This window comes from Aptenodytes patagonicus, chromosome 6 (assembly GCF_965638725.1).
Source record: "Aptenodytes patagonicus chromosome 6, bAptPat1.pri.cur, whole genome shotgun sequence".
NCBI lineage: Eukaryota > Metazoa > Chordata > Aves > Sphenisciformes > Spheniscidae > Aptenodytes > Aptenodytes patagonicus.
In genome coordinates this window covers 3,373,494-3,400,000 of record NC_134954.1, presented here as the reverse complement: position 1 = coordinate 3,400,000, position 26,507 = coordinate 3,373,494, and the positions used below count along the sequence as shown (strand labels likewise).

Genomic DNA, 26,507 nt, shown 5'->3' with positions numbered 1-26,507 from the left:
GAAGATCTGCACAACCTGCGAACACCATTGTACTGCTAGTCAAGAGAGGATAGTCCACGTGTTCGGTGATTATTCTAATAATGTAATAATTGTGGCAGTTAGCGAGTGGGTTGATGTGTTTGACTTGCATTAGTTTTGACCTGGTGTGGGTCAAAATGCAGGGTCTCAGCTCCTGTAATGTCTATCTCGTGGCTGTGAATGGCCGTGAGGTCCTTCCTGGTGGTGAGGTTGGGGCTGTACCAGCTTTGGGGCCCTCATGTCTGTATCTGAGCCTCATCTCTTGCTTGTGAAGCTAACAAACCCGGTGGCGCCTGGCTTGACCTGCCCCCTGTTTTTCCGTGAGGTCGTGGCATGGAGGAGGCCGCTTTGGTGCGTGGTTTGGTGCTGTGAGCCGGCCGAGCAGCCAGCCCCCCCCCCGCCTCGAAGCAAGCCCCGAAGTGCGGCTTTGCCGTCTCAAGCCCTGAGCTCGTGCCACGTGCCAGTCTGCTGCTCGGCTCGCCGTCCCTGCAGCCTCGCTCTTAAGCCCACTGCGTGTACGCACGTGGAAAACATTCTTGTTACGCAAGTGGAGGTGGTGTATAAGTCGCTATTTCTAAATGTAGTGTGATGCAGATTCACTCCTGATACTCTACCGAGGCCGCCGTTGCAGAGAAGTCAGCTGCGCTGTGGTTTCTAGAAGAGGCATTCAAACGGGGCAGTGTGTCTTTCATTACAGCTAATAGTATAACGTAGCCTAATGTACAGAACTGTCTGTGAACATTTGAAGGAGACTGAAATTAATCATCTGAAATATGGAAAATACAGGGAAATTAGCTAATATTTTTTTGAAAAAGGTATTAGAAAATGTAACACTTCCAAAACGGGAGAGCATCAGGTGTTAGAAGAACGGTACAGCCTTGGTGGTGTTTGACATTTACTGAAATAAATCTCAGAGTTAATCCAGAGTTTCTAGGGTCTTGACTAGTGTTAAAGTAGGATCGCAAATCAGGCCAGCTCAAAAAAACACCTAAAGTTTCAGTAGTACTGTTAACTTCGGGCAGTACAAGTGAGCCGTTTCCTAGCAGGCTGCTTGACATGTGGCTTTATATTCTGAAAAAGATGTAATTTAGCTATGCTAGTGTTGGCACCGAAACTTCCAAGCCGCTTCTGTCTCTCTTCTGCAGCTGACATCTTTCCACTCTTCTCTTGCACGTTTTTCATTACTACGCTTCTTCGCTTCACAAATGCGAGATGCTTTTCCAGTGTTTGTCAGTACCGAGTTTCCAGCTGGATGTTTAAGGTCAAAATTCTTCACATTCTGGTGAGTAATAAAGATTCAGAGCCGGGGATGGGGCGATGAGTGCTCTTGCTGAGCAAGGCAGGAGTAGGGTAGTGGCAGAGGGGTAAAAAAAAAAAGGGGGGGGGGAGGCATCAGAGGAAGTGTCAGTAAGGGAAAGTCTCGTGACAGGTTGCACGCAGGGTTAGGCTTAAGTGTATGCAATATTAATGAGAAATCCTTTTTGAAGTGGGGCTAAAAATGTGGTCTGTGTTTCTCCGGGCTGTTTGTACCCCTACAACCTGCTTAGTTATGGGAGATACCAGCACAATTCCCGATGTGAATGCACTTATAAGGCACTTCTACACTGTTATGAGTATAGCTAATCCTCTTTCATGGGGGGGATAACTCTACTGCAATAAAACAACCTTGTGTTTGTTAAGTAAGTTGTTATTTCTGTGCAAAGAGAAGCCTGAGTCTATAAATGATAAGTCAGAATTTATAAAGAGGACACCTGTGAACTTCTTGTTCCTGTATACTTGCATCGTGGCTGTAATTGTATAACAATATATGTTAAAGCTTGTCACTTTTATTTTATATTCTTGGTATTTTAAAGAGAAAATAGAAGACTCCATAGGTAGGATTAAGAAGCTGAGTAAGTTTTCTTCGTGCAGCTTCATAGGTTTCAAATAAGCAAAACCAGCCAGTCAAGCAAACATGATCCCCGAGTATTGAAATTTAAAACAGAGTATCGGACACCTTTAGGCAATTAAGAAAGCCGAACACTCGCACATTTTAACACAGTACTGAATGCGTTAGTAAAATGTAAATCAATAAATAACTTAAGTATAGAGTTTGTTAGTACACAGGCACTGAAACGCAAACCACCGAACGTGCTCTGCCTCAGAAAAAAAATAAGCAAAGTTAACTTGCTGATTCCTTTTCTTTATTCCTTATTGCAAAGTCAGATTTTTGGAGACAACTGTGTTAAAAGAACTTGTGTCTTTGGGCTAGGACTACGGGTGAAAGTTTAACCCCCAAAATGTTCTTTTTTTGTGGAAGGTAAGGGGAGCAGGGGGGCTGGAGCAGAGCCTGAGCTGCAGCTCTGCAAAGCTTGAGCCCCAGCGTTTTGCAAAGGGTTAATGGCCTTACCGGCACAATAGGATGATGGTGGTTTTTTAACACAGTCAGCCATATTCACTTATTTTCTGTTGTCGGGATGTTTGTGTTGTTTTTTATTTGTTTACTCTTGTTTGTTTGAACTAATCACCACTTAAGTAAAAGTCTCGTTGCCTCGCCCTGCCTCCTCTTCACGAAGCATTTAGCCGTGGTGACCAGTCAGGCATAAAAACGTGCTTATCTGCAAATGAATGGCAGCTCTTTGCTTCATTAAAGCCTCTTTCTCTTCTGGCACTCGCATTGTGACCCTTTGATATTAATTCAAAGGGCAATTAAAGAATGCGGCCCATCTTTGAAGTAAAGCATTCAGGGCAAGGAATGGGATGAACCTGGGACTCTGATGGACTGTGCGCATTCAACAGGCCTTTTCAAGGCAGTTTGAAGTGACTCAAAGAAAATGGGCAGGAGAAGGTCAAAGAGAAAAAAGGGGCTAAAGAAACAGTCTGTATTTGTTCGGAGTATTAGCCAAGCAAACTGCAAATAGCAACAAAATGAAACAGTTAATAGAGCAGCCAGACAGAGGCATGTCAATCACTTAACTTGAACAGCATTGGACTAACCAAGGCTTCAGTCCACTGTGTTATCTAATTATCTTGGGAAAGCCAGTAGCTGGAAGTAATAGTATTGTATTTCTTTCTGCTTACTGCTCAGAAAAGGTGATAAATACTCGCTGCTTCATAATTATTCAACATATATACATAAAGGGTGGTCGGTCGGAGGATTGTAGGCAAGCTGCTAGTAGAAAACCAACAAAAAACCCTTCGTGATTAACCTGAGACGCAGAATGTGAGCATTAGCATGTTTAAAAATCGTGTAAGGGTTTGCATATGGAGCAAGCTAAGGCACGCATGGTTTCCTCTGGAACAAACCTTAAAGACAAACACATTTACAAACCTAGGAGAGTTGTTTTCGCTCTCCTTCCTCCAAATACAGTTTTAAACCACATATAATGTTAAGGGTCAGACTTTAAACCACAATAAACAATGAGATTAAGAGCCGAGGCTGCAACTCTCCTTACTTAACATATGCTGTTGTACCTAAGCGTTGTAGCACACATGGTATGAGATTCCTGCCTTATTTTGCCCTAACAGGGTAAATTAAGGACAAAGTTTCAGATTTGCCTCACAATTTTCTTTGTATTGTTGGTTAAATTATCCCCATGGGGCTTAATTTTCCACTGGCCTGAATTTACACATACAAAACAAATACACGATTTTTATTTGCACAAATGGATGTGCCCATAAACAGGCATATTTTAAGGTCCTGGCGTAAGAAAACATCCCTGAGTTTATCTTCATAGTCACACCGAATTGTCACCGTTATTGAAACAAGGAGATAACAGTGAATTTGCAATGTGAGAGAAGTGCTCTAGTCTTGATCCAGCTGATGCAGAGAACTGTGTAATAACAGACACATGGACAGAAGTGTGTGGTGAGAACCATCTTGAAATACATGAAGTTTTACAACATTACTTGTATCTTTTTTTTTTTTTTAATGCGTAATGGATGTTAATTGGAAAGAGTGGCTGTTGCTCTGGATGGGCGAAATCTGCCGACAGGCTTTGCGTTGGTTGGAGCGTGAATGCTGCGATCCCCTTTGCGTAAAAGTAACTTTAGTCTCCAGCGCAATCCTGCTTGGTGGAATCCCACTTGTGTTAATAAGCCCTAAGCTGTACTACAAGATTGGGCGGTACTCTTGGATTTATTGGTATAACATGGTAAAGAATTTGTAGCAAAAAATGCTCTACACACATGAAATGGACAACATACAATATGACTTAACGCATGTTAAAAAGTACTCATCAACAGCTGGTAATGGTTTACTGTGGGGGAGAAGGAAGAAATAATTTTTTGTCGCTGTTGTTGAGAAAACAAAAGCATTGGCACGGTCAAAAATCACTTTTGTTGAGGTCTTACATGCTAAATTTTAACCAGAGGGACTTTTTTTTTTCCTGGCTACATTGCACCCTCCTTTGAATTTCAGTCTAACAAATAATCTAAAAGAGTATTCAGTGTGGTTGTGCTTGTATGAAGGGTTCTGCCATCATACAAGAAGAAATATCAACTTTTTCTTTTATAGTGGCTGCTGTATTTTTTTTTTAAAGGAGAAGAAAAGAAGAGGAATTCCTGTATATGTCAGGCATAGCACAGTTTCAAAGCTACATACTAATAGAAAAAATGGCACTATGCGAACACTTCACTGTCTAAGAATTCCAGCTGGAATAACTGTACAGAACCAATTACCTCTTTCTTATTTGGTGTGGGTCCCTCCTGGTGTTTTATCTATAGTCCGTTGGCGTTAAATCCATTCATTGATTTTGTTTGGTTTCAAGAGTTTGGACCAGACCCGTTACAGGAGAACTGTATTAATATTAAAACTTGATGAGGGTAAGGCTTTTATAAGGATCCCTCTGAATATAGCAAGGCTGTTCATCAGTATCATTACATCGGCTGAAAATGGAGGATTTCTAGAAAGGGCATGAAGCCTGAGCTGGTGCAAGCTGCCTTGCCCCATACCTCCAGCTGGACTCGGACTAGGATGTATGGCAGTGGAAATCCTGTTTGGTGTAGTTCACTAGCTGGTCTGGTTTCATTGTCTCTCTCCTTTGATTTTTTTTTTTTTCAGCTGTTTCTAAATATTATCTAAACTTCTTCCTCCCGCTGCAAATGGGAAGCGCTCTGTTCTAACTCCCCGGGAGCAGCTGTATTTGCCAGGAGCAAGGAAGGTTAGTGCGTATCCCAGAGGGGTTGTTCACTGTGGTGTTGGGTAGCGTACCAGTTCAATAGGCTCTGCTGATTTAAAATTTGGAGTGTAGGACTGAAAAAGGAAGCAGTAGTCTCCGTGTTGTGAATGGAGCAAAGAAAGGATGGCTGGATGGAGTCAGCTGAGCCGGGAAAAGAAAACAGAAAGCATTACTGTAAAGCCCTGCGGTGTGCGTTATCTATTATTTGAACGTGCATTTGAAAAACAGCTCGGTGTTTGAATACCCTGTTCTGGGGAAACCTGGAGAGTCGGGATATCTGCCCCAGCATCCCAGTCTCAGTCCCATGAGCTTCAGGGAGCTTTGCTTCTTCCGTAGACTTTAGTTTCAAACAAAGCGAGCCCTGGCTGCAGAGTACGGCAGTACAGCAGGATGGATGCTGCCCGCAAGGGCCTCGCTTGGAGCAGGTCTTCTCTCTTTGCTGCAGTTGTCTCTACTCATGGTTTAGTCCTACAGAAATCTGTCTGATCGCCTGATCCAGGGGAGCAATCAGGCCCATACCCCAAACAAGGTGGGTTTTGGGTGAGTCCTTTCAGGGTTATGTTCTGTTCTGGAAGCAGGAAAGAGCATTTTGGTTCTTTTCAGGCATGCATAAGGATTAAAAAAAACCCCAAACAACCCATGATTGTTGCTGTTTGTCTGGTAGGGTTTCCTAGATGCTCTCTGTGTGACCGAGGCCCCGGTGTCCACGGGGCGAACGTGCCTCGAGGCTGGAGGGTGCCCTGGGCTGGCCCCTGGCACACAGCAGGGAAGGAAACGCTCCCACTTGTCAGCCTGGGGACCTGGGATGTGGGGCGAGCGCTTGGGATGCAAGTGCTTTGGATGCACCCCTCAGGGCAGCGGTGGGACGCTTGGAAGCACAAAATTTCTCCTCTGGCTTTTCCACCACCCCAAATCAGAGTCGCGTTCACCCGCTGCAGCAAGAAGTGGAACCTGAGCACGTCGTCTCCTGTACTGGCTTCTGCCTCTCCTTGTTGGCGCAACTGCTCGATGTGTCCCTGCCCTTAGATTTCTTCAGGGAGTGTTGGCTGGTGGTGTGTGGATTTGATTTTTTTTCTAAGTGCAAAACTTAATTTTTAACTGCATTTTCTTGGAGCTTTTGGGAAATAGTTTTTGTTAAGCAAGAAAACAGAGCAGCTCTAAGAATATAACATCATAATTGCTAAGGCTGTACTGCATTTTATGAGCAAAAATAAAGGCTAGTTGCTTCGTTTTGCTAAAACCCCTCATTTGCTGTGTCCCAGTGCTCCTTCTTGAGACTGGAGGCCTTTTATTTGATGGTGTTCCTTACCAGACGCTGATTGCTATAATGCTATGTGTGCCATGTACACTTGATACATCATCTAAGCGCTGGAAAGCGTTCGTTCTCTTTGTGCGATCTCTCAGTCCTGATGCAAAACAGGCAGAAGTGCAGCAATTCCTGCCATAATGTAACATGATTCCAGGAATTAGAAATTTCCATCTCGGAATGTACCAGGAAGCGGCAGCGTGCCTCGGCCGGCGGGGATGGGCTGGCGGCGGGCTCCTCGCCCTCTCCTTTAGTACACAGTATGTGTATATGGCTGCTAAAACAGAGGGTACAGAGTGTAGGAATATATGTATATGCATTTTTAAATGAAATAAAATATATATACTTTCTTGCGTAGACACAGACATGTCTCCTTTCAAGAAGTAAGTCTAAAAATATCTAGCATTGGCTAGAAACTGGCACCGAGTGCCTCAGCCGAGGGGCTGGATCCTGCTGACGTGGGAACTGATGGAAGTTTTGCCACCGGCTTTTGTGGCTGTGGGGTCACATCTGAAGTGTGCTGTAAGGTTATCTGAAAAAAGCTGTGAAGCTGTAGAAATATACGGATAAATCTGAAAAGCAGTGCGCAAAAGGAGGCTTTTTAGAATATGTTATTGTTCACGGGGCACTTTTTTTTGAAATGTCAAGGCACTTGAGTATTACTGGGAGTTTTACAAAGCTTGAAAACAAAGGATTAAGCTCTAAAGGAGTATCTTTAGGTATTTTTTTTTTTGTACTCTGGAAAATGACTAAATGAAATAAGCATCCGTTATACCCAAATTCAAATGAGGACAAGTTAAAAAGAGAGGAGAAGTGCTTAATAAAACATGACCAAAATTAATTATTACTAGAAAATAAGTTTTTTCCACTTGCAAACAATTGACAGGGTTTAGGAATCAAGTCTGGGGTCAAAGGGTCTTGATGGCCAAGTCAAAGGGCACCCAGAGATGTATATTAATGCATGTCAGCTTCTAGATCCTAGAATCGGGCGGTAGTTCATAAAAGAAACAAGGCATCTTAAGAAGAAGTGTTATTAGCAAACATCAGGTCAAAGTTTATCTTTGGGTCAGCGTGTACCGGAGGGTCACCCATTCACGCTCCTAACGCAGGCGTGATCCTTAAAGCTGCCTCGGTGCAAGGTGTTAAGGGAAAATAGAAACAGCAAGTTTTAACTGGGGAAACCTGATAATTTATCAGAACACTTTGCAAGACTGAGACTTAAATTGAGGCATCCTTAATGGAGAAAAGGAAAATGGGGATTGTATTTAAATTATTTTTGGGTTATTTGTTGTGGGTTTTTTTTTCCTTTTCAAATCAATAGCTAAACCAGACTTTTGTATGACATACAGGATTCTCAGCAATGTCTGTGCGCTCCTTCCTGAGCCAGTAGAGCTGATGCTATAGGGGACAGACGTGGCTTTCTTTTGAAAGAACCAGTATAGCCAATGTCAAACCCTTTGATGTGGAGGTATTGTAAATCTTTCCACGTGATTCTTCCTGGAAGCCATGCATTTCCTAAGAAGCGTGTTGACCAGTTCATCCCATTTACAACGCTACTTCTGCAGCTCTGCTTTCTCCTCTTCCCACCGCCTTGGGTGTGGGAACCCCGGCGCCCAGGGCAGCCGCGGCCGGGGGTGCTCCGCCGCTCAGACCTGGAGGAATGCTCCCGCTGTGCCGGAGCACACAAAGGCTGCCTACTTGCTTTGACAAGCCCATGCTGCAGAAAATCCTTGCAATCTTTTGTGCTTCGTGGTGTTGACTTATTTTAGTTCCACGCTAAGATGCTCCCCATTGAAACAAGCAAAAAAAAAAAAAAAAAAAAAAGTGGAATAAGATTCTTTTAAATACTGTTATTTTGGTGTCTTTAGGAGGCACTTTGCCTGACTTTCGAAAGAGATTGGTTTGAACAGTGCAACTTTGGTTATGCTTTGGGGGGAAGAGAAGAGCATAGTTATAGGAATAATAAATATGACTGTTCACTAAAGCTGATTATGTTTGCATTGAATGGCGATTAAAATATAATGTGCAATGATAATTGGGTATTTCTGAGAACCAATGTGACAAGAAGTGACAGAAAAGAGATTATCTGTTAGATTTTTACTTGCGTAGTGTGAATATTGTAGCCCTGAGTTGTGCATTTAGTACCTAACATTGTGCCCTGGAAAGTCCTAAACTCCAGAGACATCAGCTAGCATAATGGAAAACCTTGGTGTGCTCATGAAAACAGTAATGTGTTTGCCGCTCTTCAGTGCGGTTGTACCAGAATAGTTCCAGCCTCTTAATTAAATCTTTTGGTAAATCTTTCTGAATTTTGTGTTCGTAAAGTATATGGGGAAAGCAATAAGAAAAAAAAAATCTTGAGCCCTAACAGACAAGCTTCAATTTTTTTAAACGACACACTTAGCGTTGGGCCCTGGCAGTTGGACAAAACAGACTTTTCTTGGGAGCACGTCATATTTGCTAGGAGAAGTTTCCTGACTCCAGCTGGAATTCCTGGTTGGAAGTAGGGGGAGAAAGTGCTTGTCCCCTCTGCCGTGAGCAGGGCAGCTCCCTGCCTCAAGGAAGGGATGGGTTTCCCGGGCCCCAGGGGAAAAGCTGTAACCAGACATCTCCAGATCCTCCCTGAGTTCCTCCACTTCATCTGCGTAACTACCCTCTGTTGGGCATTAGGACACTTGCTTGGAGCGTGGCAGAGCCAAGTTCAAATGCTTGGGGCTTATTTGGGGGGTGGTAGTGGAGGACTGTTGGGTTTTTGTTTGTTTGCTTTTTGATCTGTTTGTTTTTAAGCACTCGCTAGACCTCTTGAAGAGTGGGAATGGAGAAGGAGCTACTGTGGGGCAGGCGTGTGCCCATCTCTGGTCTCAGAGAGTGTCCAGTGTGCAGTCGGTCTCCACTCTAAAGCATCCCAAATGAGTGCCATGACCACACGCCTCTCCCTCTAGAGTCAGATGATTCCCTCTCTCTTTCTGTTTTTCACGAAAGACTAACAAGATTTTGTTTTTCCGCTAGCACAGAATGGGGAAGGCAGGGGGGAGAAAGCTTGGAAGGAGAAATGTGAAACGAGGAGAAGGGCAAATATTCCCTTCCTCACCAAGTTGCAACCATGGTCTGAAAGCATGAAATGACATGAATTAGAAACACACCCAAACGACAGAGCAGCCGAACCTTTGCTGGTATAATCTGTCATGGCTCCACTGAAGTTAGTTTGAACGTCTGTCTGTTCCTAAATAGGTGCAAAGGCCTTCCAATGAATTGTGTGTTACCATAGGAAATCGTGTTAAAGGGAATGGCATTTTAGGAGTCTGCAAGTCGTCACGTTTAATGGTAGCTGCATTGAGTTTGATAGGAACACTCAAAAGAGTTTGCAGAATTGACTTTAACTTTGTTTGTGAGAATATCTGTACTGCTAAACTGTGACTTTAAGCCCTGTAAAATACTTTGCCCTAGAGCCTGGGCCTGATGGAGCTCTGCTAACTAACGTGAGCTGAGCGCTCACCCCGCGTCATGGGAACAGACTCCTGAAACCATGCTGTACGTGGGGTGCGAAATATAGAAAGCCAAAAGTTTGTTCGGTGTGTTTGGTGGACTCGAAGGCTGAGGAGGAGGGTGGGAATCGCGGTTCCTTCAGCGGCTCGGCAGGATCCAATTTACTTCTAATTGTTTCTCCCTAATTCTTGTTGCAAAAACTAACCGAGTAAGCCCTTGGATTTATCGGAAAAGAATTAGGAACTTATCTTGCTCCTAATGAAGCCGATGGCAACACTAGTTTACTGCAAGATGATGCCCACTAACGTAATAAACAATTACTTTAAAAGAGGAAAACAACTGAATGCCAATTAAGACAAGCATCAGAATGACAATGTTCCATTTTTCCACTGTACAGAGAACGGTTTATGGCCAAAGGATTACTTTTGAAATTGTTTTGAATTCTGCCCTTTAATATATTAAATGAATCCTTCTTAGGAACTTGATTACTAATTCACTTTAATTTAAAAAAGCCCCACTGTCTTCTTTGGATGTAGGCAGAGCCCTCAGGGGTCTATAAAACTGTCAATATGGCTGTTAATTTGGGTTTTCTTTTTTCCTTATGGTTTAAAGCTTAATTGTGAGAGCTGGGAAGACGCCGTGGTTTTGGTTTGCGGGGGCTCAAAACAGTGTCTTACGGGTTTCAGATCCCATCAGAAGCCATAGGGACCCTCTTGCTGCTGCTGCCATGTCAAGTTGGAAAAGCTGCAGAAATCTGGGGAGGAGCGGGGGGTTTGCTGACAGCGAGTCCCACCTGGCTTTCATGCTGGAATCGGAGATGGACAAGAACCAAGTGCCTTAGCCTAAATGTCCCTCAGCTTTGGGTGGGTCTGGATCCAGATCAGGATCTGAACTTTTTGTGCCTCAGGCTTGTCTCTAATTGAAGCCATGCAAAACCACACGTTTCACATGACTTTGATGCAAAACCATAAATAGGCCCATTTTTTATGCAAAACAAAGTCAAGGCTTACTTAGAAAGATCGTAAACCTTCTGCTGAACCTTGACGGTCCCAGGTGGTAGTGAAAATTCAAGTCTCCGATGCAATAATGTTCCTGGAGGGAACAATGCTTGTTTTTTGTCATTCTAGTTATACGTGTGACTGCTCTGAGACAGGCAACGATGTCCCACTCGCCGCGAGTTGGTCAAAAGATGGTCTAGACTCCTCCTCACAGAGATCCTAATTATTGCTCTTGTTTTAGGTCCTGATCAAAAATCTCAGTGGCACTTATACTGGTTTTGTGTCTTATAGAACAATAGAGGAAGGATTCTGAGCCATGTGGGATTGAAAAAGCAAGGCAAAGATGACCGTGGAAGATAGAACGAGGTTCTGTTTTTTGATTGAACCACTTTTGCGAACTTTTTTTCCCCCGAGCAGTGAAATCGCAAAGAAAAATCTGCACGTTTGAATTTTGCAAAATAATTCTGGATGTTTGAAGGAGACTTTCAAAGCAGTCCAGGGGTTTTAGCAATACAACCTCTGCTACCTTAACAGAACAGCACGACTGTTACTAATTGTACTGGCAGAGGCAGGCTCTTCTTTGAAGATCGCAATCTGAGCATTGACTGTGAAGTTATCCACTGTGCATATTGGTTAATCCATTTATATATGATGATATATGTTAGAATTAAATGAACGTTGACCAGAGCACAGCCTGTGTCAAAGTTTGTGTGGAAGGTATTATCTGGTAAATGCCCTTAGACCATGATTTGGAAAGTCTAACTAGAGTGTCTGAATAAGGTTATTGTTACTGAAAACATCAGAAATGTTTCCAGGCCATCTGTTGCTCAGCCACTTGTTGTTATTTGTATTGCTATGGTAAACAGGAGCCCTGCTCACAGACTGCCACTGTGCTGGGAGCTGTACCAGCACAGATCTTAAGATGTCCTTGTGAAAAGGACATAATGGTGTAAGCATATGACGGTGCACCAGACATCTTTCGACTTTAAAGCAGAGATGGAGGCTCTTGAGCTCTGTGGTGAGCAGCGGTCTCAGCCCACTGACACCCGAACTGCAGCAGAGATGTTGGTAAGCTGTCGCAGCGGTGAAGCCTCTCTGTTTATTCGTATCAAATTCAATGTCTGTAGCGACGACGAGTGTTCTGGGCTTCTGCTGTGAGCCCAGGGGCACAACATGATGCGCTACCAGGGACAGAGAAACATGGATTACTTGGCCAACAGTAGATGAAGGCAAAAAGTTCACAAACATGGCTTTCGCAGAGTACCACTCTTGCATTTGTTTCTGTGATCTGAGTTCCCCTTGGACAGCACTAAACCTGGGGCCCTGGATCTCCTTACCCTGCTTCTCTAACAATAAAAAGGAAGCCACTTGGAAAAGCTGCAAAAAGCTCGTTTCTCAGTTGATCTCTGTTTTCCTTTGCAGACACAGGAGGCTGGCTGGGAGCATGCAGCTTTTATTCTTTTCTGTCTCTCTGCTATTGTGCAGAGTTCATTCTGGCAGGCTCTGCCGTACGCATGTGGGGCATCTGTCAGGCCCTATCGTCGGGCTCTGTCCGGCCGTGTTGCAGGCCAAGTTTTGACTTCCTAATCTGTATTTAACACTTTGATGTGGCTCTCAGCAGGACTTGACCCAAAGCAGACAGAGAATTGCATCTCACAATCCATAGGGTGTGAATTGAGGAAAAAATTAACGTATTAAAAATTTGCTGTCAAATAGAAAATAAGCGCATAATTTTTGCTGAAGTTCAGTGGGTGTCGAATACTTGCCTTTTCTAAGCTTCCTAGAAAAGCCCCCCAAAATATGTACTGCTTGTCTGCATAGGTAGGGGGAGGCGGGCTGCATGTTAGTGGTTGCACTTCTTCCAGTACTCACCATGAGGGTATTTCTATTTCAGACTGGACTTGGGAGACGAGAGATGGCTCTCATGCAGCCAAACCCAAGCAAGCTCCCGTTCTAGGACCTGTTATGGTTTCATACGGTGGCAGGAAAATGCCAAGCACCCTGGAGATGTGAAGAGTCTGCCTTCGAGAAACTCTCTTGCTTTTGAATGTGGTGCAGTATTAGGAGGATTTCAGTGTTTTCAGAGAAATTGGAAGCAACGAGAACTACTTGTATTTCCACCTAAGCAAGCGCTCTCGTTACATGTTTTGCTGTGGAGCTATCGAGACTCTTGCTCGCGGTGGGCACCCAGCATCACACGTGTGAGTCTCCGCAGGCTGCCGTGCTCTCAGTCGTGTACGAGTGGAACAAACAGGGACTCAGTTCAGTGGTGCCATAGCACTGGAAGGCAAGGTGAAGCAGGAGCCAGAATTTTTATAGCTTTATAGTTGACGTAAATCGTTTCCCAGATCTTTTTTTTAACACCTCTCTTCTTTCCCCCATAATGTTGAGGACCTCTGGGAAACAAAGAGAACCTTTAAATAGATGCTATCAATTAACCCTACAGCCTAACAATTTAAGATAGCTGATTTTACAGAGATCAAAGATTGTAGCTACGAAACCAGGCGTTTTTAACAACTTTTCTGAATTCATGTGTTTGCATTTGGTAATTTTTTTTTTCTACTTTTAAATGTTGCAAATCTGTTTGGGACCGCTTTCACTGTTATCTTAGAGAATTTGCCCTGTTTCTGGAGGCTAAACCCATCAGCTTTAATGAAACCATTGATTTTCAGTGTGTGGGAGATCATCTAACAATGAACTCCTCTTCATGCTCCAAAAAAAGCACAGGCTGTTTCATCGGGTTCCCATCTGGGAAAAAGAAACTAAATTAAAGGCCGTCTACCTTGTGTCTCCTGTGCGTGGAAATTCCTGATACCTGTGGGTGATTGAGGGTTACCTCTGAGTCTAGAGGTTTGATCCAAAGCCCACTAAAATGATGAGATTTGCATTTAATATCTGGGATGAAGAACTAGATTCTTCAGCGTCTCTTCCATTGGGAATGGCAAAGAGCAAACGTGTGATAGTATGTGTGGTTTTGTACCTTATATATGACTTAAATACTCTCCGTTTAGACAATCATGTCACTTTAAGTCATTGAAACTCCAGGTGCTTACGTTGTAGGGACACAACATGCAACGTGCACCTATCACGGTACTGCCTTGATCTGTGTGCTCGGGGTATGAAAGATCCTACAGCACACCTGTACCTTCATAAAATTAAAGCTGCCGCCTTTTCTCTCCTTGTCTTCATACCAGATGATTGTTACTGTCGGTCTTAACAGAAGGTGGGTTTTGTATTTTTATGCACGCACGCACCGTTTGCAGATTATGCCCTGCTGTGTATGCACTTACACACCTTCTCTGTAGGTAAGGTGTGCCTGTAGTATGTTTTGGCGGTGGCAAGGATCTGCATGTTGAGGATAGTGTGTGTAGCATATTCTGCGCTCCTTAAGTCTCTGGAGGCTGAGACACCAAAAAATACAACTCCGATTCGTGGTAGGAAAGATTCAGTTCGAGACTGCTTAATAATCTGTCAAATTTCTTTGTCGGGTGTGTCAGCAAGTGCGGTACTGCAGAGCTCTGGGACGTTTTGGCATCCCGTATCACCTTGCGCTGTGCAAGAGTGAAGAACTGTGAGCTCGGATTGGAAATGGCAAGGCAGGGTGAGATGGCGTGAGAGTGGAAAATAATCGGGAGGAGAAGTTAGTGAGAACTGGAGTTCGGCGCCTTGGGTTGCATGTCTTGGGTATCGGACCCGGGAGGCCATAGTTGCAGGTGGGATGCAGGAGTTATCCCCCGTGCTTGGCGTGTAGCAGAGGTGTAGTGTGGGATCTCTACCGCTTCACAGCTGTTAATAAATACAGGGTAGATGAGCTAAATGGCCCAAGCCTGCCTCATATCCACGAGACTGTTAGAAACTGAATATCTAAGCCCCAGTGTAAAATTTTATCACTTTGCTCAGGCTCTTCAATATTTTTGTTTATTTAAAGGCTTACCTAAAACTTTTCAGGAAAATCCCTGGATCTTACATTCCACTATTTTGCAGTGCAGCAGAGGAAGCTGGGAAATGGACAACGTACTTAGTAGCAACAACAACTCTGTAGTTTTAATTACCGATAATTAAAAAAAAAAAAACGCCAACCACTGAACACCCCCTCCCCCCAAAAAAAAAGGGGGGGGCAACCCCCCCAAAACCTTGAAAACCCTCGTCACAACCCGTTGCCAAAAGCTGCGCAGTAGCTGGGGCTGACTCTGACCCCGCAGCCCAGGCGGTGCCGGGAGCAGTTGGGAGCCAGCAGGCGTTTCACAGACGGTCCTCTTGGGGACTGCTGTGGTCCGTGGGTTAAATAAAGGTTGGGTGGCACTGGTGTAGAACAGTTCTTTAAATGCCCGTGGGAATTATATTTTTTTAAAATAGAGTGAAGGTACTCCCCTATCCCCAACAAATCAAAGCAGCCTTATTTGTTGCTTAATTTGCCCGGTTTATTTCGTTCCGTTTGCAGCTTACTAGGAAATGTTTTGCAGTCAAATTTTGTTGGGACGTGCTTAAAATCATAGCTCCTTTTAAACAGCTACAAACCACAAAGTGCCACGGTGAAGTCTGCTGAAAGTAATGTAGTGAAGGCAACAGTTAGGCTAACGTTTTATATTGGCATAACGACGTAAGTGTTCTGCAAGTTGTGCTCTGTGGATGCCGTGGATTGCATGCTTATCAACACACACGTTTCGTTTCTCATTGTGTATAAAGGGGTTTGATATCAATTAAAACTTTATTTCATTCTGATTCCTGAACGAATACTCTTTCAAAATAAATAATATGGGGGGGGGGGGGGGGGGGGGGGAAGAAACAATAGAGACATAACGTGTTTTGCGATGTTAGTGTCCAAGCAAAGCCCGCGGGATATAGAAGCGGCAGGATGCCTGTTGGTATCTTATTTGTACGGAGGAATAGTTAAGAAGAGCCAGTGTGCTTATCTCTCAAAATTTGGGGCAGAGTTACTTTTTCAGCCCCCCCTTTTTTGGGGGCTGCTAATAATTCAGAGAGACAGTTATAAATGTATTGGTAATATCTGTAGAGGTTTCAAACCAGATGATGTAAGTGTGTGTATATTTAGTCAAATGATTTTTGACATCTCTACCTTTAAGCATTCACCAGCAGCCATCGTTCCTGTAGGTTTTCAAGAGCATTTATCAGCATCTGTCAACAAGTAGTAAACGAGAGCAAATGTATGGGAATTACATATGTCAGTGGTGTAGAGAATGGATCAAGAGGGACTCCCAGCTGGATGCATTTTCTGTGCTGTAAAGGTGCTGCGGGGCCGGCTGCAGCCCGGCACGGCACATCAGTCCCTTCTGTTGACTGCTCTGAGGTTGGCTGATGTTGGGCTTTTCTCTGGTTTTCTTACTGGACTCAAGAATTGTGTGTTTTCTTCAGAAATTAAGCTCCCCGTGTTACTTTTGAATAGATAGCAAGCTGTATACCTTGCTTCATTGTTAGCAAATCACAGTGTTAATCTCTTTATAGCACTGTGTGTGTGCATGGAACTCCTTTTTTCTTTTCTTTTTTTTTTTTTTTTAATCACCCAAATGTCAGTTGTTTCAATGTCTGCCTAAAAAAAAATAGAAAATGTCTTGCTTTAATTTCTCATGTCCATAATCTGTAACGTGGCAACGGTATGGTCAGGTGGCGTCTGCGAGCTCCGATAGCTTTTGCGGGGTTGGTTTGCTCACGTTTCACCTAACCAGAGCAGCCTGGGTTATGTGTAGGTGTGAGCTCTCAGGTGACAGTCACTGGGAAGGGTGATGAGAGGATGATGCCAGGAGCTCGCTGGCACACAAACTCCACAGGGCGAGAGACAAGGAGAATCTGCAGGTGACGGGCTCTTGGGTGGACTCGAGCTAATTCCTGTAACGGCATCGCAGGCAGCGTAACGAATGAAACAGCACTGTGTGCTCCAGGGAGTCTTGTGCACCAAGGAGTCCCGCACCCCGTGCTGGCGCCCAAGGCAGGAGCTGGGAATGAAAAACCCAGTGGGAAGTAACACGAAGAGGTGCTGAGCACCCTACTGCTATCCCATTGTAACCTTTCATCCCAAATACCGGAACAACTGGAAGGGCAGAGACTGCCTTTGGCCAGTGGGACTGGAGGGCTCAGTACCCAGTAGGACCAGGTCCCATGACAGAAGATGATGGATTTTGAGGTCAGCACCCCAATTCTTACGTAGTTGTGATGGGAGTGACCTTGAGTTACTAACAGGTTTGGCTGTAGAAGAGGCATTTGGCAGGAGTAGGTAGTACCTTGGGAAATCAGTCACAGGAAAAATATCTGGTGAAAAATGTAACTTTTTGTAATTGACTGAAGTCTGGGGAAGAGAAAAAAAAAAAGTCAGCACTCTTAGTTTTCTTCCACAAAACCCCAGCAATCTTTTGCAAAGTAAAGTGATTTCTAGAGGAAACGGAGTATTCAATGACAAAATCCAATATTCTGTTTAAAAAAAAAAAAAAAAGCCTGGAAATATTTTGGCCTTTCCAAGTCCTGAGAGTGATAGAGATGCTCGTACAACTCAGTTTAGCTCTATAGTAGGTAAAAGTGGCTTGAGGGGTGGTCTGGCTGCAGCTGTGGGCTTAAGAAGAGATGATAGCCTTGATTTCCAATAGAGACTTTGGGGACTGTAATGTTGACATTGAGATGAAACTATCTACAACAGCTTGCTCGGTCAGTGTTTGTCTGGTTTGAATCAAGGATGTATTAATTCACGTGCTAGAACTAGTTGAGAGAGCTAGGAAATGTATTAAAACATTCTCAATTTTTTACCTTAAATATCTGTTCTACAACCTTTTTTTTTCCTTCCAAAATGTTTTAGCCATTCTACGAGTTGGTCAAAACCCAGTGAAGCAATGCAGAGCTGTTTTTGAAAAATGCTTGTAAGCTTTCTTCCGTCTTAGTGTGCCCAGTAAGTTTGATCAGCTTGTATAACTTTAGGAGTTCCGTTTGCATGCTGTTGTTGCAAAGGATTGAGCCAAATATGATCTATAGATTTTCTTTTTTCCTTTCCTTCTGAAGAATCCACACTGCCTACGCAGTGAGAGATTGCTGACAGCTCAATTATTGGTAGTGCTTTAACCTGCTAATACGGTCTCATTATTTATCCAGAGACTCCTTCGTTTGCTTTATTTAATTTCTCAGCTGACAAGTTCCATCTCTCAGGATACTCAACGTTTTCAGTCCTAAGTGGTTACCGATCAGCTCTCCAATCAGCTGGTAGCGGCTTGAAGACACGATGCCAATCCTTTCTTAGTATGTTCTGGGATTTGTACGAGAGAGATTCAGCTTTCGTCTTAAGTCTCCCTGCCTTTTATATTAAAATGTCATCTAAAATACCAGCTTCCTAAAGGTTGTTGAGAGCAGACCTCATTTGGATTTGAGTATTTAGTTTCCTTCACGTTTTTCTAAATTTAGGAGACAAAGTTGTTCTTTTTTGAGTCCTCTGGAAGTTTTTCCTTGAAATTGCCTAGTGTTTTTTTTTTTAAGTGAGAAGACAAGATACTGCAATGCTTAAATACAGTACTCGAGTTCGCAGTGTTACCATGGATGCTCCCTGTGGGAAGGGTTGGAAAAGCCCCCAGATGTGGGCACTCGTGAGCTCCCGGTGAAAATCGATGGGACGCGCTTGTGACTCCGTGCTTTTCAAAAAGCCCTCCTCTCCTCTCCTCTCCCCTCCTCTCCCCTCCTCTCCTCTCCCCTCCTCTCCCCTCCTCTCCTCTCCTCTCCCCTCCTCTCCTCTCCCCTCCTCTCCTCTCCCCTCCTCTCCTCATCAATAGGCCGTATTCAGAGAGCTGGTCCGGTCCTGGGTGACTCAGAGTCCAGTGACAGCGTGATTGTACAGGTTCAGCGCTGGAGCGCTTTGTCGTGCCCGGGGCTATCACAGTGCCGGCTCCCTCTCGCTGAACTCCTTCCCTGGATCTGCTGGGAATGATGGGAGGGATTGAGCAAGGGCCAAAGCTTGCCTGGATCAAGCTTTGCTCTGATACCGGTGGAAACAGCAGAGTAGTCCTTTGAGGCCAGCGAATAGAAACCGAGTCAGCAAGGCAGTCTTGTCTTCGTGGGGAAAACTGCAGCACCTTAACTGCTATTTAGTCATTAAGCCTGAGCCTAACCCTTAGGTGGGCACCAACCTCTGAAACCACGGGGAAAGGTCCTACAGGCTACCTGAGTTTTACCAAATAGCCTTCCTTTTTTGTTGTTTTTTGTTTCAGGTGGTGCAGTTGCTCAGGTGAATCTGGTTGAGGTCTGGCTTGCCCTGGCCTGTGTGACTGAGTCGGGAGGAGGGGGGGGGGGGGGCTGTTTTTCTGCCCTCCCTTGGGCAGGTTTGCTGGGCTATACACGCCGGTGTGTGTGCATCACCTGTGCAATAGGATCCGAGTGCTGACTGCAGTTCCTTTGTATTTAGTTCACAAGATAAAATAATAATGATAGCAATTCCCAGTGCAAATTTACAGCAGTGAAACTTGAGTGGGATCAGGCCCACGTGCAAAGCTGTTAAGTACTTTAATGTTACTTGTATCAACAAAACAAATCTCTTTTTGGAAGAGGAGGTTGGGGAATAAGAAGAGATTTTTGTAGTCGTATTTGCAGTTTCCTCTTCCCTTCCTTTCACTCTAGAAATTCTTTATCCTTTCATGCACAGTTGAGAATTAGCCATTTATTCTTGGTGCTGGCGATGCAGTCTTTGATATTTAAAATGGAATGTGTTCCTTTTTGATGCTCTGTGGTTTTGAATGAAGTACATGCTAGCCGATTAAGGGTGCAGAACAGTTAGACATTGGCCATTTTTTTCTCTTTCCGTATTATTTCATCATTCAAAAAAACCACCCCAAATATATTTTTAAAAAGAAGAGACTGAATTGTCTGTTATTTGTGCGGTGAAATTGTTTTCACAGTGTTGTCATCCTCTTCTGAGTTGAAATCGTTGAATAGCTATGAGCTGTCACATTTTTTGTAAGTTATAACTGCATCAAGCTGTGCTGACAAAATGTCCCTGCCTAACTGTTAATATGCATTGTCATTTTAAGCATGAAACAGTTTAGCTAATGATTTATCTCTTATAATGCAGCACTTGGGGCAGCTGTACGATTTGTCTCTTTAGCAAGTCAAGTAATTTCTTTAACAAAATGTTAAGCACAGATGGGCCATAGGCTGTCAGTTAACCATTATTGTGCATGCATCTGCTTGCCTTCAATGCACTGTTTTATGTATTCAGCCACTTACTTAGGCACAGCTCTCTGAAAAGCGGAACCTACTCTGATTGGCAAATAAAATGTTCATTTGTCTCTTCTTCCTATTGTTTTGTTTTGGTAACACATGTCAGCAGCTCAATTACCCAGTTCATTAACAGCTCCCAATGGACATGATGGCCAACCCATGATAAGGAGGGCGATTGTGGCACATATGGTCAATAATAGCCTGTCTCTTGGTAATTGTAAATAAAAGTCACTGTTGGCCATTTCCTTTTACTGCAGCTACTGTTTTCCTTTTCACTTCGCTGTACAAAGCACATTTCTCTATGCGAATCAGCCCAAACAAAATAAAAATGCCATCCGCTTCTCTCAGGAAGATCACTTTTATCACTGTTGCGGTGGCTGTTCCCTTTCTGTGCTGACTTTCCAGCTTAGAGCTCACAGGGGATGGGGTTGCTCTTTTCCAATTCCAGTAACCGATTAATTACTCTTATTAATCAGTTTACTTAAACAGCAACATATTTTCTCCCCATTTCTCTCATTCTCTCGCTGCAGACTTCTGTAAAGTGCCTGTGGAGTTTAAAAAAAGCCATTTACAATGTTTTTGTAAGTATGCCCTTTGCAAATAGCAGCGGTTTTCAAAGGAGTAATTGAAGTGTGACTTAATCCTTGTTAGATGAGCGATATTCATGTCTGGAACAGAGGCTTGCTTTTTGGTTTTGTTTCTTGGGGTTTTTTTTTTCATATAGTCAAAATGCCGGTAGAAAGGGTTAAAAGCAGTTTTACTACTCGTGATTATTTCACATTGTACTACGTTTTCTGTTGCTTTCTAGCAAGATTGAGAATTCTCTCACATATTTGCTGATCCTAAATTTTCACTTTTAGCAGGGAAATAGCAGTATGTAGCAGTATTATCATGTTTTTATCTTAACGCCACTGAGAAATGTTTTGTGGCTTTTTGTTTTGTTCTTTGGTTTTTTGAAATTTGCTTTTCCTTTTCCTCTCAAAGAAGAGGAATCCAACTGCTAACAAATCTTGGGTTGTGACCGAACAGGGTGAAACTCTGCGTGCCCGAATCTCCCCTCTGTCCTCTTCCCCTGTTGACGGTGAAGCACAGAAAGTGAACAGTGAATTGGATAAAATTGCAGCTCTGAGTCCTGGTAAACTTGCCAAAAGTGCTTTGGTGGGAGCACCACAACCTAAAACTTCGGGGTGTTCTTCTAATCTTGGGAGCATGCTTTATCGTAGACAAACACGGCGTTCCGTTGTGGCATCTTAAACAGCTCACAGGTGGCTGAGGGGTGACTCCAGACCCCCTGAGCTCGTACCCCGTTGCCTGCCATATTCATAACTAATCTGTAGTCTCCACCCAGGGCTGCGGGCACTTGGGGAGTTGTTGAGTGTCAGAGTTTATTTGTCCTGTTTTGATTAGCGCGGACCTGGCAGGGCGTATTTTCTTTTTAATGGCTCCTTGCTGTGACAGTGAGGTTTCCGGAGGAGGAGAAGCGAGCCCGGCGTCACGGTTTCCCCGGGCAAATACAGCAAAATGAAGGGCTGATGCGCTGGGAGTCTTCGTTATATTTTGTATGCAAATATGAGCCTGCCCCTAAACGGGACTGCTGAGAGGGGAGGAGAGAGGGGGGCTGTTAGTAGGAAATAAAGATGCCGTTTTATTTTCCTGTGGACTTTATTTTGAGGAAAGAAAGGATGCCTGACGTGTTTCTAGCCCGGCGACTGTTAAAACGCCAGCTGCTGAAAGCCTACCCCAAGACAAACAAGGATCCAGGGAGGAATGCACTGCTGGCCACCTACCACTGCTCCCAGCAAGCCAGCGCCGGAGGTTTATTTAGCGAGCGCCTGGGGTGACTCTGACACCCGCATCCTGGGACAGCTTTCCCATCTCTCCTCTTTAATTCATCTACAGTGTGATGGAGGGTTGCGTTTCAGCCCCCTTACCTCTGGCAGGGGGAGGCAGTCTTGGAGGGACGCCTCCAGGTGCTGAGGTTTGGGGAGGGGGTAGCTTGGATTAACCCCTGCTGTGCATCCCCTTCACCCTGGCTGCCCTCCCCGGCCCCCCCCCCCCCCCCCCCCCCCCCCCCCCCGGCCCACCGCCCCCCTCGTCCGCGGCAGCCTCCTTTGTGCCTCCCGCATCCTGCCAGGCAGGTGTCAGAGCCCTGAATGCGGGCAAAGACCCTGCTGATGGATACCACAGATGGAGCGTGGAAATCGGTCGAATAGGCCTCAGCCACAGGCCATTTCTTAGGACCCAACAAAAGCCTCCAAATAAGTCAACAAAAATCCCAAAGATCACAAAGAGAAAGTGTCATTTGTCATTTACTGCGGGGTTTGTGTGGGGGTGGCGGCCCTGCTGCACTCCTCCTCGCCTGCACCCGAGTAAACACGAGGGAGGTCACTCGCGTCTCTCTGGGCGTGAAAGGCTGCGGGGATCAGGCAGCCGTCGGCAGCCCCGCGGTACCCGCTGCAGAACGCCCCGGTTGGCCCCAAAGCTGGGGATGCCCCTGGCCGCAGCCTGAAGTAGTAGAGACGTGGCACGAGGGGCAGAGCCTGCGAAATTAATCTTGCATAAAGAAAGATACGGGAAGATGCGGGGAGGGTAGCTAGCAAATAAAACCGCCACCAGAACCCTCCCTGGCCTGTGGTACATTTGGGGTTTTTTTTTTTGGTCTGTCTTTAGCGAGATCCGCGGCTAGACAGATTTTATCTAGGGCAGACCCCAGGCTGTTATGCTCAGAGGAAGAGGCTGTGTAATATTTTATTAAAAAAAATTCACAGTGACTGAAGGCTTGCCAGAGAAGTTGTGCCTTCGCAGAAAGATAACCCCCTCTGCCTGCCTTCGTCAGGTGCGCCGTGCTGCAGCCGTCATGTATGGGTTTTAAATGGTTGTCATGTTTTTGTTATTTAATTATTCAAATGAAATGTCTTGCTGAGAGGAAGAACAACCCACAGGATGACCTCTTGTGCGTCATTTTGTTGTTCGGTTTTCGCCCCAACGTGTCTATTTATGGTGTTTGGAAAAGGGATGGTTGCAGAGCTCCAGGTGACCGAATGCCTACGACACTGGGCAGAGGTTTTTTGCGTATCGTGGTGATAACCAGCATGCAGCATTTCCTCAGGCCACCAGACAGGTCACGAGGGGTTAAGGGACAAATAATTGCTCTTTAATTCTGTAATTCCTTCTTTAATTAAACTTCATGGCTCAGCTACTGGTAGTGCTTTTGGCTGCCTCTCCCATTTTGAGCTGCGCAGTAAGGGGGGGTACCGGTGACCCAAGGGGTCTGGCCGGGGATCTCCCAGGATGCTGGTCAGTCTCCTTCTTTCTCCTATTTATAGCTCGAGGAGTTGGAGTATGAAGATCATTAGGACAACCGTAAAGGTTAGCGATATGCATCTTGTGTGTCTGCGGAGGTGATGGAGATAGAAATAACCCAGCTAAAATCTGACCACCTTTACCTGTGCTGAATAGTATCTTTTTATATCATGGAAGTCAATGGATCTATTAGTGAGATACTGCTTAGCAAAAGGGCAATACCCTATGGCTATTGAGCATATATAAAATAAATACTGCTTTTTTAAAGGCTGAGGTGTGTCCAGTTTATGTGCTTAGCCAATACTCTGATTGGCTTCTCACCTATACAAAAATCTAATAATGGTACTTTAATAGGAAAAAATAAGAAAACTTGACACTAATAATATTTCAGAAGACTTTGTAAGAAATAAAAATAGTGCAGTTTGTAGTACAGACATGTAGCTATCATTTGGGATTACATTTGTCTGATCTTTAATGTTGCAGATCAGACAAGACAAAGGAACTCAATGTTTTCAATAAAGCTGCACACAGCAGCCAGGCCTGGCGAAGGGTAACACCGATGAAATCAGATAGATACGAAAGCCATTTCATTTGATAAAGGTTTTCTCCCTGCTTTAATTTTAATACTTTCTCTCTAAATGTTTGCACTTGATTAGACATATTGTCCTGGACTCTTAGATACTTTTGTTCATTTTTTTCTGACTGGTTTACCTTTGTGCCTTTCATATACTGCTTAATGAAATGTAAAGCTAAAATGAAATTAAGTCAGTGTTTCAGTTCTGCATTCTCATTGCTGCATGAATGCAAGGTGCAGGGGAAACATCACAAGATTTTGCTAAGTCTTTATAAAACACTTTTGGAAAGATCATTATAGGCCTCCTGATACTTCCAGGGAATTCACTTCAGAAATTTAGCGATAAATATCCGCTGTAAATTGCACAGTTTAAGCTGCCTTTTTATAGGCATATATGTAGATGTTTGAAGAAGTTCCACACATACATTGTAGAGTCTGAAAGAGCATTGAAAGAGTTCCTGAGATCTGAGGATTTGACTTCCCCCGCCCAAACTCATCGTACACAATTGAAGGCAACTTTTTGTCAGCGAAGTTGTCTCTGAAAGGGACCTTCCTGAGCTCTGGAGGGTATGGTCAGAGTGCGGTGCTAGCCGGTGTGACCCTGTTGGCATGGCTGGTGTGCTCTCCTCCGCTGCTCTAGCTTGTCAGCAGTAGCCGTTCTGCTTAAGGTGGGTGATTTGTATCTGAGGCTAACACAGGGAAACTATACTTTAAATATCCTATGTTTCTTTTTATTCTCGAACAGCAGCATGAAGCCATCCTGGAGGGTTGTAACTTGGCAGTCGCTGAGGAAGGCAGGTGTCACTGATTCGCTTGGGACCCGAACCGAGAAGATTTGGGATTTATAATATTATATATATTCTATCAGACAATGTGTTATGTTCATTTTTGGGAACACCCTAGATTGCCTGTTTAATAAGGAATGAACTTGAACTGTTTGGGATAGGATGTTTGTGCTGATTCCCCTTTGTTCTCGGGGACAATATTCTCAAGAACCAGAACAGCTTAATCCAGCCTTACCTGGGGCAAAACTTCCATGCAAGTAAGACGCTCTGGGAGTTGGATGTTTTCACAGTGCATCGATGCTGAGCTCTATGGGAGTTTCTCCTGATGTCCTGTGTGTGTTGAATCCAAAATATTGATGGCGTCTGGACAATGAAGATAGCTTTCACATAAGAGCCTCTGGTCTAGCAGGAATTGTTCTTTTTTTTTGGTATGCAGAAATTCATAAACTCTTCAGCTGAGTTGTCTGAAAAAGCACTTTGTCTTTCTCATGCTGTAAGACCAAGTAAACAGATTAGGTGTATTTATTAGTTTCAAACAGCTTGAGTGAAATTGGAAATGTAAGATAGCTAGAAATGAATGTGGTGGGGGGGTTTTAGCTGGAGCTTGAGAAACAGCGATTTCTTTCTGGCTTTCTGTTCTAAGTTACTTCAAAATAAATCAAGTTAAGATTATTATTTTAAATCAATGTCTATAGCAATAATTTATTGGGAATTATCGAAGTAGTAGAAGCAATGCTTGTATTTCAACTGAACAAGTGGTTTCAGCATCACTGGGGAGTGTCTGCCCTCTTTAGGTGGTTTCCCTTGAAGACTCAGGCAAGAAGGAACGCTTGTCGCCTGGGACAGCAGCTGATGCAAGTGAAGGCTGGCTTTGGAAGTCTACTCTTTTGGTTCATTACTGTTGGAGAAAGAGAATGCGGTCGGGTACTGGAAGAGGCTTTGCTGCCTTCACAGCTACAGCAACGGGTTCAGCCGCGGCTGGGCTGTAGCTGGAGTTCATTTGATTGCCAGGCAGCACAGGGGAAACAAGCAGTGATGCCGGGAGCTGGCTGGCTGTGTGTGATCTCGCTCTCTCCACGTCCCTGAAACCCAGTAAGAGTTTCGGTTCTGATTTCTCTTTAAACTGCTGATTGCAAGAGTTGGTAGCCCCTTCCTGGGTCATGGACGTGCTGTACGTGGTCTGTTTCTTGCCGACTTTCCGTAAGTACCGACTCGGGGCGTGGTGTGAGGGGCCTTTGGTCCAACACAGCCTGGCTGTTTTGCAGTCACGTCCTGGACTGTTGCCTGGAGGCTGAGCATCAGCACATTGTGTAGCCGTGCTCTGTGCTGGAAAACCTCCCAAGGTTAGGAGGAATAATGATGAAACCTTAGGTGAAGGAAGCACGCAGTCCTTGTATTTCAGCTCTGATCATCACATATGCTGGAACCTCCTTGCTTTAGTAACTGGAAGAGTCAAGTCAAACTGTTGCTCTGAGCTATTCTTACAAGACTTCTCTGTGCAACGTGCGTCTCAATTTATTTTTTTTTTTTTAGTATTAATGCTTGTCTGGCCTGTCCTAAGGTTATGTTAGGTGGCCCTAAGACAGGTGAGTAAGTTGCAAACGAGCGAGAATGTTTAAATGTGCTGAGATATACTAACACAAACCTGTGTAAGATACTGTTCAGAGTGTAGGACAA

The 26,507-nt window shown here is 44.3% G+C and overlaps 1 protein-coding gene across 1 annotated transcript in view; it reads left to right on the top strand.

Annotated features, from left to right (window-relative positions):
- PAX3 (paired box 3) overlaps window positions 1-26,507 on the top strand; it is an 80,228-nt gene that overhangs the window by 27,525 nt on the left and 26,196 nt on the right.